Source organism: Canis lupus, chromosome 5 (assembly GCF_048164855.1).
Source record: "Canis lupus baileyi chromosome 5, mCanLup2.hap1, whole genome shotgun sequence".
In the NCBI taxonomy this organism is placed as follows: domain Eukaryota; kingdom Metazoa; phylum Chordata; class Mammalia; order Carnivora; family Canidae; genus Canis; species Canis lupus.
The window spans coordinates 78193147-78205862 of NC_132842.1; the positions used below are offsets into that span (position 1 = coordinate 78193147).

At 57.6% G+C, this 12716-nt stretch overlaps 1 protein-coding gene across 2 annotated transcripts in view; it reads left to right on the forward strand.

Moving 5' to 3' along the window:
- Positions 1-332: 332 nt before the first annotated feature.
- The window catches only part of RAP1GAP (RAP1 GTPase activating protein), a 64200-nt gene continuing 51816 nt past the window's right edge, over positions 333-12716 (forward strand). The window contains exon 1 of one of the 2 annotated variants that reach the window (XR_012031777.1): positions 333-435. The gene's annotated coding sequence lies outside the window, so the exon portion shown is untranslated. The remainder of the gene's footprint in view (positions 436-12716) is intronic. The other variant, XR_012031778.1, reaches the window with a different exon arrangement.

Sequence of the window (12716 nt, forward strand, 5' to 3'; positions counted from 1 at the left end):
CTTTTCCTTCCTCGCCGCCCCTGCGGGCCCGTGTCCCCCACCTTTCGCGTCGCCCCCTCCCCCGTTGCCCCAGAAGCTGTCCCCCTCCCCTTGGGGCGCAGGCTGTTAGCCGGGCCGCTGGGTGCTCGCCCGGGGCGCGTCCTGGCGCGCTCTGGTCCTCAGTTTCCCCACCTGTGAAATGGGGGCACGGGCGGGCGCGCGGGGGCCGGCAGGGCGGGGGCCTCCGCCGCTCCCGCCCGCTCGCCCGCGGCCCGGGCTCCGCAGTGACGGGGGGAGCGGCGCCGGGAAGGAGCGCTCCGCGGTCACGTGAGCCCCCCCCCCCCCCCCGAACTGCGGCGGCGGCGGCGGCGAACGCGGAGCGGCGTCCGGGCAGAGCTGCAGCGGCGGCCGCGGGCACCGGAGCGCGGAGCCCAGGACGCCCGGCGCAGGCCCGCGGTGAGTCCGCCCCGCCCGGGGGCTGCGGGGGGCGGCGGGGGCGGGGGCAGGCCTGGGCCGAGCCCTGAGCACCCCTTCCCCGCGGGGCTCGCTCGGGCCGGGGCTGGGGCCGCGGGTGCCTCCCCCTGCGCGCAGGCCCGGGGAGGGGGCGCCTCGGGCGCGGAGGGGTGGGCGCGTCCCCGTCCCCGTCCCCGTCCCCGTCCCCGTCCCCGTCCCCGTCCCCGGGCAGGGACCCCCCCCGCCCCCGGCGCTCCGGGCCTCGGAGGACGACGCGGGGGTCCTGGGGCAGCGACCCCGGCCGAGAGGCGGCGACGTCCTCGCTTCCCGGGGACGGAGCGCGCCCCCACCCGCGGCGGAGCGGGGCTCTCGCGTCACGCAGCCGGGCGCCCCCTCGCCGCCTCCCTCGGGCTCCGCGGGGTCTGAGCCCCCGGGGGAGTCCGCAGGGCGGTCCCCGCGCCCCGCACACGCCCTGCCGCCAGCCTTGGGGTCCTGCGCGTGCACACACACACACACACACACACAGGCGCGCGCGTGCACACCAGCCCCGGAGGCCCGCGCCGTCCCCGCTCCGTGGTGAGACCCCCCAACCTGTGCGTGACCTTGTTGGGCAGTTGTTGGGGTCCTTGTTGGGGTCACAACACAGGCCTGAGGGTGGAGTCGGGAAGGACACCCCAGCCTCACGCCCAGCGCATCGGCATCTGTCCTGGAGCGTCATTCCCTCCGTCGGGGAGTCAGGGGCCACCAGGAAGGGCCACTGAGGAGCTGGGTCAGGACGGAGCTGGAGAGAAAGGGGAAATGAGGCGGGAGGTGTTGTTTTCTTCCAAAAGGGAGCTGGGGCCCGGGGCCCTTAGCCCACCCTGCTGGGGGCACTGGTGTCTCCCTCCTGTGTGTCTGTGCGGTGCGGGTGGGGAGGAGGGTCTGTTTTCTAGTAGTGGGAGGAAACACCCCCCAAAGTTGCCCTTGAATGGGGAGGGGGCAGCCGCTGCGTGGGAGTGGGGGTGGTCCTGCCCAGCTGGCCACAGAGGTCCCCCCATTTCTCCATCCAGGGCCTCAGCCACCCTCTGAGCTCCTCTCTTGCATGTGGAGGGTCCGGGGGAGTGGAGGGGCGCCTGAACAGCCTCAGAAAGGATTCTAGGTAAGGATTAATCCCCAGGTGGCATGAGCACCTTCCCCACGCACAGCAGTATTTCAGGTGGGGTGCGTGGGCATGTGCACGCGCACTGAGCTCTCCATTGCACAGATGGGGAAACTGACGCTTAGAGGGGCTACGTGGACTGCCCAAGGTCACGGCGTTGCCCTCTGCTGGGGCTAACATCCCTTCTCGGACCCCTGATCTGGGTAGATCTTTGTGGGGTGGGGAGGGGGGTCTGTGACAAGTGGAGCGGTCTACAGGTGACCCGCTCCCTGAGCTGCTTGAGGAGGTGAGGGTGCCTCTGGGTGGAGGTGGGGAAGGTGACTCAGGTTAAGGAGAACCCCTCCACCTCGCTTCAGGGTCCAGAGCTCAGACCTTCCTTCCTCCTCTCCCAGAGCCCCGTGCTTGCTTTGCTGCCCCTTCCCACAGCCAGGATGGTAGTTCCCACCCTGGGACTCAGCTTTCTTTGGGCAAAGGCCGCTCCTGTTCCCCGGGTGCGGGAGACCCCTCTCCTGGCTCTATGCACCCTCCACCTGCCATGACGCTATGAGACCAGAGGGAATCTTCCTTTGGCCTCTTGAAATGTAGTGTCTCCTTCTTGGCTCGGAGATCTTTACTGCTCAGGCCTCAGGACCCCGCAGCCTCCGCCCAGGCCTGGAGTAAGGGAGCCCGAAGCCCCTGCCTTAGCCCTTAGCTCCCTCTCCGCCGGCCGCACCCCTTGCCTGGCTGCCACGTTCCAGAGCTCAGAGGCCCTTTGAGGACTCCTGAGGCAGGTCTGTCTTCCACACCACCTGTCTGTCTAGAGAGGCTTTTGTCCCGGCTGTCAGAGGCTGCCGAGCAGCCAGCCACACATGCTGCAAGAGCAGCCGAGACCTGTGCACAGCCAGACACAGACGAAAACACCGCTCGACTCACAAAAACCCCGAGCCTCAAACACAGGCACACGCAGGCACGTGCAGGCCGAGACCCCCGCTACAGACAATGAGGCGCACACCACCCAGTACGGGGATGCACAGAGGTGGAGGTCGTGGTCCACACGAAGAGCCTCCTCAGAAGCCCTCATCGAACTGATAGTTCCTGGGCACACGCGTGACCCCTACACACATAGGAAAGGGCACACGCGTGACCCCTCCACATGCAGGAAAGAGCACAAGAAAGCCCCACGCCCTTTTTAAAAATTAACCTGGCAGATATGCACCTGTACCCACCCACACCCAGGCCACCACAAGTGCACACACGTGTGCATTACATCAGCTTCCTGCGTGTGGGATGTGAACTCCTCCTCACCCTGGGAGGAGGTGGCACAGGCCCCTCTGACCTCCCCCAGCAAAGCCTCACCTTGTTCTGCTTCACGTGAACCCAGGACCCTGAGACTCCTGGGAAAGTGCCTGGTGTTACCCCCCTCCCGGGACCCTCCTCTCCCGTCTTCCCCCCACCACCTGCAGGGCGGCCACAGGAGCTTCTCCACTCTGCTGCCCCCTGGTCTCTGGAGGTGCTGCTCCACCTTCCCCTCCCCACACAGGACACCCCCCAGCCCCAAGCAGCCCGGGGTTCCCTTTCCTTTGCCACTTTGCCAGGAGGCCTCACCAAGTCCTGGTTTTTGCTTTGCCCTCCCAGCAAGGCTGGGGGCCAGCTGGTGTGAAGGGAGGGAAATCTCTGAGATCCTCCGCCAGGCTGCGCCCTGGCACCCTGGTGGTACTGGCTGTACCCCCTGTGAGGCTAGTATTGCTGGGAAACAGCTTCTGAGGGGTGCTTCTGTGGGCTCTGATAAAGTCTCCAGGGCTGACAGATGCTAGAGCGGGGCAGCGAGAGGCTCTGGGCTTTGCCATTCTCATTTGGGCATTCATCCTAGGCTTGCCGGAGTGCTGGTTCTGAGTCCAGGCCTGGCTGTGCAATCCAGGCAAATCATTTCCCTTCTCTGGGCCCATCTCCAGCTCTGGGAGGCAGCTCAGCCTGGCCAGCAAGTGCGAGGTGTAAGGTGGCAGCCCTTGTGCCAATGAGGAAAGGAAGTTTGGCTCTGCTGCACATCATGGGGCAAGGAGGGTGGTTCCTGGCTAAGGATGTCCAGCAGATTGAGAACCCTAAGTCCACACTGGATGAAGCAGGGACCATCAGTCCTGGGACTTCATGGAATGGCCACCCTGGGGTCATCAGAGGGGGGACTTGAGGGCAGGGGGCGCTGACGCAGTGTAACATCTGCAGGTATTTCTATGCCCCCAAATGTGCTCTATTTTTAGGACTGAAGACTAGCACTTACAGGCAGTGACTCAGAGAGGAGGAAGGGAGAAGCAGAGGGGTGCTAGTGGAGAGACTCCCCAAAACAGGGGGGTCCCTATGGTGCTCATGCTGTGTGCTGGTACAATGGCAGGGACCTTGGTGGCACACTCGGTAAGCATTTGTTGAGCGTAATGTGTGTCTCATGTACTGTGACAGGCACCAGGGACAACAGGGATGAGCTGGGCGTGGCATCATTTGGTCCCTTCCACAGCCCAGTGTGATGTTACTGGGGCCACATCTCAGGGCAGGGAATGAGGCTCGTGGAGGTGAAGTGATGTGCCCAACCCCCTAGTCCATACCTCTGCCGACACGAGCCACCCTCCCTGGGCAGCCTTTTGGAAGCAGAAGGCCTGAGTTCAAATTTTGACTTCGCCACTGAAATAGCTGTACGATTTAGGGCAGATGATTCTATCATCTCTGAGCCTCTGTTTCTTGATCTGTAAAGTGCGGATCCCCTACTTTATTTGCCTGATGGGGGTGTTTCAAAGGTTTGGGAGGCTCACGGAGGCAAGTACCCAAGGCAGCAGGCAGCTTGTGGTGGGGATTTGTCAGAGACCAGAAGGAGATGGGCTGGGAGTCGTCAGGGATCCAAGTCCAGTCTCCGAGATATGACTTCGGAGAAGCCACTTACCCTCCGTGTGCCTCTTCTCCTTCTCCATCGAACAGGCATGATGCGCCCTCGTTCGCCTGCCAACCTGGGAGTGCGGTCTGTGCAGATCAGACCTGATGGCCGGGGGCTGCTTTGCAAAAACACAGAGCTGCACTCAGAGATAGGAATGCACAGAAGGAAAAACAAACAGCAGAAAAACACGAAGAAAAATCTATTTGAGAAACTTCAAATGTTTTATTATCGCGAAAGAAAAAAATAAGCCTTTTTCTTCAATGTTTTGAGGTCATGGTGATTTTCTTCCCCATAACTTCACATTCCCAAGGCAGTTGGCATTGCGATCGCAGGAGATGGGTGGTTTCCTCCTCGACGGGGCCAGTGCCTGGCACACGGCAGACAGTCAGGGGTAATGGGGGCTCTTCGTGGGATTACGAGCTGCGCGGTGATGGGGAGTGAGGGTGCTTCTGGTGACGTGGCTGGCGACAGCGTGAGAGGCGGGCATCTCGACACTGGCTTGGCTCTGGTGCAAGGTGTGTGTAGGGACCAGCTGGAGTCCTCTCCTGGACGGCCTCGAATGCCAAACTGAGGAGTTTGCCTTTCCCTGAAAGCCAGTGGGGAGACCATCAGAGGGACCAGCTGAACCCTCTGTGGGCAGGCCTTGGGGACCCGCTCACCTGTGCAGAAGGAGGAGCTAACCTGGCACGGTTCTCTGCCCTGCCCCATCGTGGAAGAAAGGCTCCTTTGCCTGTTTCCCTGAGTCTCCTTTTCCTCATGTGTGCAAAGGAGCGTCTTCTATTCGCAGGACAGGCGAGAGGACTGAGGCACCGGCTGCTCAGGGAACTAGGGGGCTGCCATCTATGCTGGAAATCAGGAGACCTATTTCCCCCTTCTCATGCCACCCCACTCGTTAGGTGACCTCAGGCAGGTCACTGGGCTCTTCAAGCCTCTCTTTCCATCCGTGGAATGGGTGGATGCAGTTTCTGCCTTCGTAGTGTGGGTCCGATCAGACTTAGCTGGTGACGGTACTATATGTGGCTCAGGTGTGTTGTGTCTCTGGGGGAATCATGCTGTTTCTTGTAGCTACTTGTTCCCCAGGCTCTGCTGAGAATTTGGGGCTGCTAAGATTTGGGGTAGATAGCGGACGAGGATGGATTCCTGAATTTTCCCGTCACTGGCCGGAAATGCTGTGACCTGCTCAAGGCCACAGGGGCCACACGCCTGCTAGGCTGTTGTGGGAAGTGGAAGGGTGGGACTTGTGGGTTCAGCCCTCTGCCCTGCTCCTGAGTTCTTGGCCCCAAGTCTGTGAGGGAAAGATACCCTGAACCCCAGCTCGGAGGACAGCCTTCTCCAAGGTCCCGCTCCTCTAAGTCGGGGCTTTCGCGGTGGGGTGGAGGTGGCTGATGGGAGGTGACCTTGGGAACTTTTCTGCTGCTTGTATGCTCAGTGCCAGAACTGCTGGGCCTTGATTCCCCCAAAATAGGGTGTGTCATCTCCCTGCAGGGGACTGCCAGGACGAGGCCCATTGGTAGTGGAAAGCTTCCCATCCTTCTGCCTCTTCGAGGTCCAGAGAGAGTCCATCCACCCCTGGCAGACTGCCACAAGCCCTCCCGCCAGCCCTGACAGCAGGCTGTGGATACCAGGGCTGAAAGCTCTGTGTATGTGGGCTCCAGCCTTGTCCCATTCACCACCTGCTTCCACCTGAGATACTGGAGCGTCTCTAGGTACATACATGTCCCTTCCCCAGGACCTCAAGCCCCCAGAAACAGGACTGGACAGACACTTGCGGCAGAGCCTTCCCCTGTCCCCCTCACCAGGCAGGCCCCCAGACTTCCCCGGCTGGGGCAGTATGACCTTTTCTGGTCCTCTGATGGGCAAGAGAAACCTGGGACCTGTCTCCTGTCCCTACACCCATGCCCCATTGTTGGGAACTAGCTGGCTAGCTCAGGGATAACATAACAACCACCTGGAGGGTTCTGGCAAAGGAGAAGCAGAATAGAGGCTGAGTGATAGAACACAGGTCGGTGGGGGGGGGGGCATTAATTGAGTACTTGAGTATGTGGGCCTCTATGCTAGGCCCTTCTCATGGATCTCATTGAATCCCCAGAACAACTGTTATTAGACCTATCGAGGTTCAGAGAGGCTAAATGGCCTGCCCAAGGTCACCAGCTGGTGCATGGCTGGAGCTATTTGAATTATGGGCTAACTCCACTTTTCACCACTTTGGCCTACTGCATGCAGAATTAGATGGGGTTAGGGGAGGGGTGCAGTAAGGAGGAAGAGGCTGAGCCCTTAGGGAATGACAGCAGTTCTGGGCAGGGGTGGAGAGGGGGTTCACACTCTGGGGCTGTCCCCGCACTTTGAGGACATGGCCCTGAACCTCCTCCTCCCCTTCCCTGTGGCCTTCCCTCAGCCCCCAGGCTGGCTTGGGAGAAGAGGATAAATGGGGAGATTCTTTTGCAGAGGTTCCAGGGTATGTAGAAGCCCACAGACCCTGGCTTCTCCTGGCCTGTGTCTCCCTGGCTTCTCCTGGCCTGTGTCTGCATAAATTCCCAGCTTGGAAACCGAGAAATCCTCAGCATCAGAGCTGGAGAGGAGCCCATGGGATCAGCTGGTCCAACCCCCTTGTTTTACAGATAATAATTATTATGATTATGCCCGATGGTAGCAATTCACAAAGGGCTTCCACATCTGGGTTGCCTCTTATGCGCGCCAGAGCCCTTGGGGCTGGCAAAACTCGGGTGGTGGTTGTTATTCACCTCCCCGCTTGGCAGGCGAGAAAAACTGAGGTTTAGAGAGGCTAAGAGATGGGCCCCAGCTAACTTTGGTCCTGTGCTCCAGACCCAGATCTCTCCTCCCCCTGGGCCCCTTGCACCATCCTGGGACCCCCGAGGCCCAGAGCCCATGTGGTACGAGGACAACCTCTGCATTAGGGGCAGGGCAGGGGGCAGTGTCTGGGGGGGTGTGGCTGGTTCTGTTCTGAGATGTGTGGAAGGGGGAACAGGACAAGTTGCAGTGATGCCCACCTTCCTCCCTGCATGGGAACGTACTTTCCTTCTCCAAGCCAAGGGACAGAGCTGTTCCCCAGAGACCTCCCGGCCAATGTGCCAGGCTGCCCCAGAATATCAGACTCAGAAGGTGCCTTGGAGAGCCCTCATTATACAGAGAAGGAAACTGGGCCCAGAAGGGTAGAGACCTGCCATAGTCACACTGAGCCAGCGACAGAGCTGGGCCTTGGGCATGAGTCTCATGACTCAGTGTATGGCTGTGCTAGCACATGTCCAGCAACAGTACCAAAGAGAATTCCTACTTACTGAATGCCTACTGTATGCCAGGGCTGAGCACTTTACACTGAATCCTAAGAACGACCCTATCAAGAACTTTTACTATCATTACCATCTCTTTTACAGATGGAGAAAATGAGATCTCAAGAGGTTGTGAATGTGGCCCAAAGTCACAAACCAGAAAGTGACAGAGGCGAGGGTTCAAACACAGGTCCATCCAACCCATGCCAGTGTCAACTCCCATATGTAATAGGATAGGAATAAAATTGATTTTATCTTTCTTCTTGCTCAACAGCCAACGTAGGACATCATTCATTCATTCACTAAACATTTACGGAGTACCTACCATGCTGAGGAGACCAGGAGCTGATCTGGAGTCTGAGGTGGGGAGTTGAGGGTCAGAGATGAGACAGTGAGGTTGTGGGTCTCCAGACATTCCTAAACCCCCACCTCCATGTAGGATGGCTTCCTCTCCCCACTCCTCCTGCCCCCTGACCCAGCTACAGACTTGCCTATGGGGTACGTGGCAGCCTGATTTACCCTGTGGAAATGGGGACATGACTCAGCAGGGGTTTCTGGATTTTGTACGTCCCAAAGAAGACCCTCCCTGCTGACAATGGCATTAGCAAGCCCTCTGTGGGCACAAGGCACAGTGCTAAGTATGCATCACCTCTTGTACTGTGCATCAGCACTCTGTGAGCTACCAGCTAGTGTATCTCCATTCTCTGGATGTGAGAAGGGAGGCTTAGAGTCACACAGCTCAGGACTGGACTGGAGCCCCACTCTCTGGCTCTCATGTCTGTCCCCCACCCCGTGGCTCATGCTGCCCTGCTCCGTGTCCAGGCTCTGTGCCCTGGCAGTTGTGGCTTTGCATTTAGAAACCTGGTTCCTGGAAGGCAGGACTTCAGCCAAGCAGCAAGTATTTATTAAGCACCTAATCTGTGCTTTGGGGAAATGCTTTGTGAGGCTAAATTTCGTGAGGATGGGGAGATAGGAGTTCTTCTGTGAGGAATGGGGGTTCCGTGCAACCGCCCCACCCAACTCCTGAGGTACCGGAGGTTTTTGGGCCTCCAAGGGTGTCACAGCAGGGCAGCAAGTGGTGTTTGAAGGGCTTTCTTCTTGACAGGAGCGTTCCTGAGAGTGACTCAGAGCATAGTTCACACCTTGGAGAGTCTTTACAGTCGACTTCTGCTCCTATTAACCCTCGGGCAAGCCCCTCAGGGGCTCGGTTTCCTGGTCTGTGAACGAGGGATGATAATTGCACCTAATTTACAGAGTGTTCACGAGGACTGAACCAATGAGAGTGCCTGGTACAGGGCCTCCCGGACTAGTCGCTGCTCTTGCTGAGCTGGGGTGCATGCATGTGTGATGGGGGCTGAGGCCTTGGGGAGGGGGCGTCAGAAGCCAGCTCCACTCTGTTTGCGAGCCTCAGTTTCCCCATAAGTCGTCGCTGACATAAAAGTCTTGCATGATCTGGGGCTTTTGTGGGGATCCCGGAGGTCCCAGGGCGCGTAGGTGCGGCCCTGTGATCTGAACACGGAGAGAAAGGGTCCCAGGGGGAGAGGGGGCGGCGGGAACACGGTGGGCGGCGGCACAGGTGCCACTATTGTGGCGGGCAGGTGTGCCATTGGGGGCGGGGAGAGGCGCGGCCGTTCGCGCTAGGGGGAAGGGAGAGGGCAGTCTCTGGGGGCCGCCTCCGCACTAAGGGAGGAGCGAGGAGCGCGGGGGGTGGCGACTGCGGAGCCGAGGACGCAGACGTTGCTCGGGGCGCCTGCAGGGTCTCCCCTCGCGCCCGGAGAGGCGCCGGGGGTGCGGGCCCGGGGCGCTGTCCCTGGTGCTGGAGGCCGCCGGGCCCTCGCCCTGCAGTTCCTGCGATGGCCAGCTGGGGGCGCCCGGGACCGCGGAGGACCCCAGCTTGGTTAGAAAAGGATTTAAAAGCGCGTTATTTTCCTGTGACGGTATTCCTAGATAATAAGCCTACCTACACGCCTAATTCAAAAGCCAAACAATATACTACCCTAAGAGGAGTAAAAGCCCTCACTTCCATAGATAAATCCTCTGGCATGATCACACCACAGGACCTAATGAAGTAACCAAATGCTTGCACCTGTTTATGTATAGACATAGATATAGATAGATAAGTATATATATGTGTGTGTGTGTGTATAGGTATAGACATGTGTGTAAATATATGCATACGTATTTACATTTAAGGGCAGAAAATATCGCTATACTTGATTTCGGAATGGCTTCAGTAGTTGCATCTTTGGAAGACTCAGTATGTATTAAACCCACACTAAAAATACTCAAATGTAGGGGTACCTGGGTGGTCCAGTCAGTTAGCCTGACTTGATCTCAGCTCAGGTCTCGCTTGATCTCAGGGCATGAGTTCAAGCCCTACATTGGGCTCCACCCTGGGCATAGAGCTTACTTAAAAAAAAAAAAAACCCACATATGTAAACTGGACTTAGGTTCTAGGCTGAGGGTTTTCACCCACATGAATGTTTGGAAGGATATTTGATGCATGACAGGTTTTCTTTAGATGAGAGTCTCCTGACAAAGCTCTCCTGGCTGCTACCCACTGAATGAATTGCTAAAGACCAAAGCCACCCTTGTGTATTTCTCTATGGCTCTTTAGGGGGTAGAGCCACGGTTGTTGAGAATCACTGTCATTGTGAGGACCTTGGCCAGGTGAAGGGGGGTTCACAGAGCCCCAGACTGGCTCAGTGGGGAGGGTTGGCACTTTAGGGAATCGTCAGGGCACCCTATCCCCCATCTTGGGACCAGTGGAAGTCCCAAGTGGGAAGTTTTGCTAGGCAGAACTGGGGGGGGGGGGGCTCAACCCAAGTCTCCTCCTGGCACAGGGTTCAGTCAGCTCAGCTGCCCTGGGTGGAGCTCTGGGCATCAAGCAGTCTCCCTTCCAGTTCAGCCTTCCTCCTCCTGAAAATGCCCTTAGCAGGGGGGTAGGAGAAGGAGGCTGGCTGGATTCCAGCCTATAATATGTGAGAGGGGCCTTAGCCTCCCCTTTCCTTCAGGATGCAGCAGTTGCACACCTCTGGACCCATGCCCCCCCCCCCAAAGCCATCCTCTCTCCAACCTCTATTTCTTCCCAATAGTTAGCTGGGCACTCTATGTGTGTGTGTGTGCTGTGTGCATGTGTGTCTGTATATCACACGAGCAGAATGTGATCTAAGGGTGTGTGGGCCTGTGACATCTATGCATGAATCTGTTGTCATTGGTGTGTGTTCACAAACACACACATGTGTATACAAATGCAGCCATAGTCAGTAAGTGAGTGCACACTGATTTGTGTGTGTTTGGGGGGGCTTGGCAATATAGAGACTGATGTTTATGTTAGCACATGTGCGTGCATTTGATCTTGATATGATCTGTGTAGGTGTGAGTTAGATGTCTCTAACTTGCATAGTACAAGGGCAAGTGCATATGTGACCTCATGGAATTTCTGTGCAGGGGTGCATGCAGGTTTACCACAGATCTTATCTGTCTTGTTCATCCACTATCACTAGTGCCTAAAAAGGGTCACTCACACAGTAGGTGCTCAATGTGTATTTGCTGAATAATGGAAGGAAGGAAGGAAGGAAGGAAGGAAGGAAGGAAGGAAGGAAGGAAAGAAGGAAAGAAGGAAAGAAGGAAAAGGAAAGGGTACCTTCACATGTGCCTGTGTTTCCAGAAGGACTTTGTTTTCAGGCCCCTCGAGGCACATGGTCCATAGGGTGAACAGAGACACATCCTCAATGATGGGGGTCTGGGTGAAGGCATTTATTTTGGTCATTCTGGCCAGGCCAGATCTTCCTAGTCTCAGATGGGGACGCTTTGAGTAGGCAGGGGTCTCAGGAACCTATTGAATGAGACCGGGGTCACAAAGCCAGGATAGAGGATGCCTGGGTCAGAAACCTCCCTGGGAAGCTGCTTGGAGAAAGGGTGTGAGCCAAGCCACACACACTCTTCTCTCTCTTCCCAGGACCAGGGGACCCCCCAGGAGACTCCTCTGGGAGTTCAGGGCTTAGAGCATCTTGGAATTGGGTGGGTGTGGCTTGGCTAGAAAAGCCTCGAGCTAAGGATAATGATGCCTTGAGTCCATGGAATTCTCTCAAGGCAAGTGCATTTTTCCATTATTATGTCTTTAACCCATCAAAGTGAGAGTGGGTGTTTTAACAGATGAGCAAACTGAGGCCGAGGGAGGAAACCTGATTAATGCAGAGCCACACAGGAGGCTGCCTGGCTGGGCAGGAAGCCCAGGACCGCGCTGTCTCCTGCCCAGGAGGTTCCAGGCAGATAGCCTGAATGGGAAACAAGAATGGACCCCGCCAGCTCCATCTGGAGCCTGGGCTAGAGATCTTCCCAGGAGGCTGCCTCTTCCTATTCCCTTACATTTCTCTGCTGATGGTTGAGAAGTGGGAGGTGGAAGCAGGTAGGTGGAACTCCCAGAGGTCAACCCTGGGTGGACTTGGAAAGGGAGCTCTGCAACCCTCCACCCCTGCACCCTTCCCTCCTCCTTCGCACAGTCTGGCACCTGTTTGAACAACTTGGGTGCAAATCTAGGAGGCCCAGAAGTGGAAGCTTCCTCCTGGAGGGAAGGCCTGAACCTTGGGGGGGAGGGGGGAGCCTGGCTCTGGTTTCTAAGCGAGAGGCTGGAGGGAAAGGAAGAAGGGAGCTCTGTCCCTCCCCAGAGGTGGAAGGTCCTTCCGGTCTCAGTCAGGGAGCACTGGCTCTGTGCTGCCCTCAGAGTATTGAGTTCTCAGTGGAGACCAGATGTCTGGGGGGGGGTGTTACATAATGTGTTTGGGGTCACACAGCTAGGAAGTGTCAGAGCCTGGTCCAGCACCAACACCCTTACTGCACTGCTTCTGTGTGTGTGTGTGTGTGTGTGTCTTGGAGGTCATCCCACGTGCCCACACACAGATCTGCCCCATTCTTCCCAACAGCTGCATGGTACTGCATGGTATACATAGACCTTAATTTA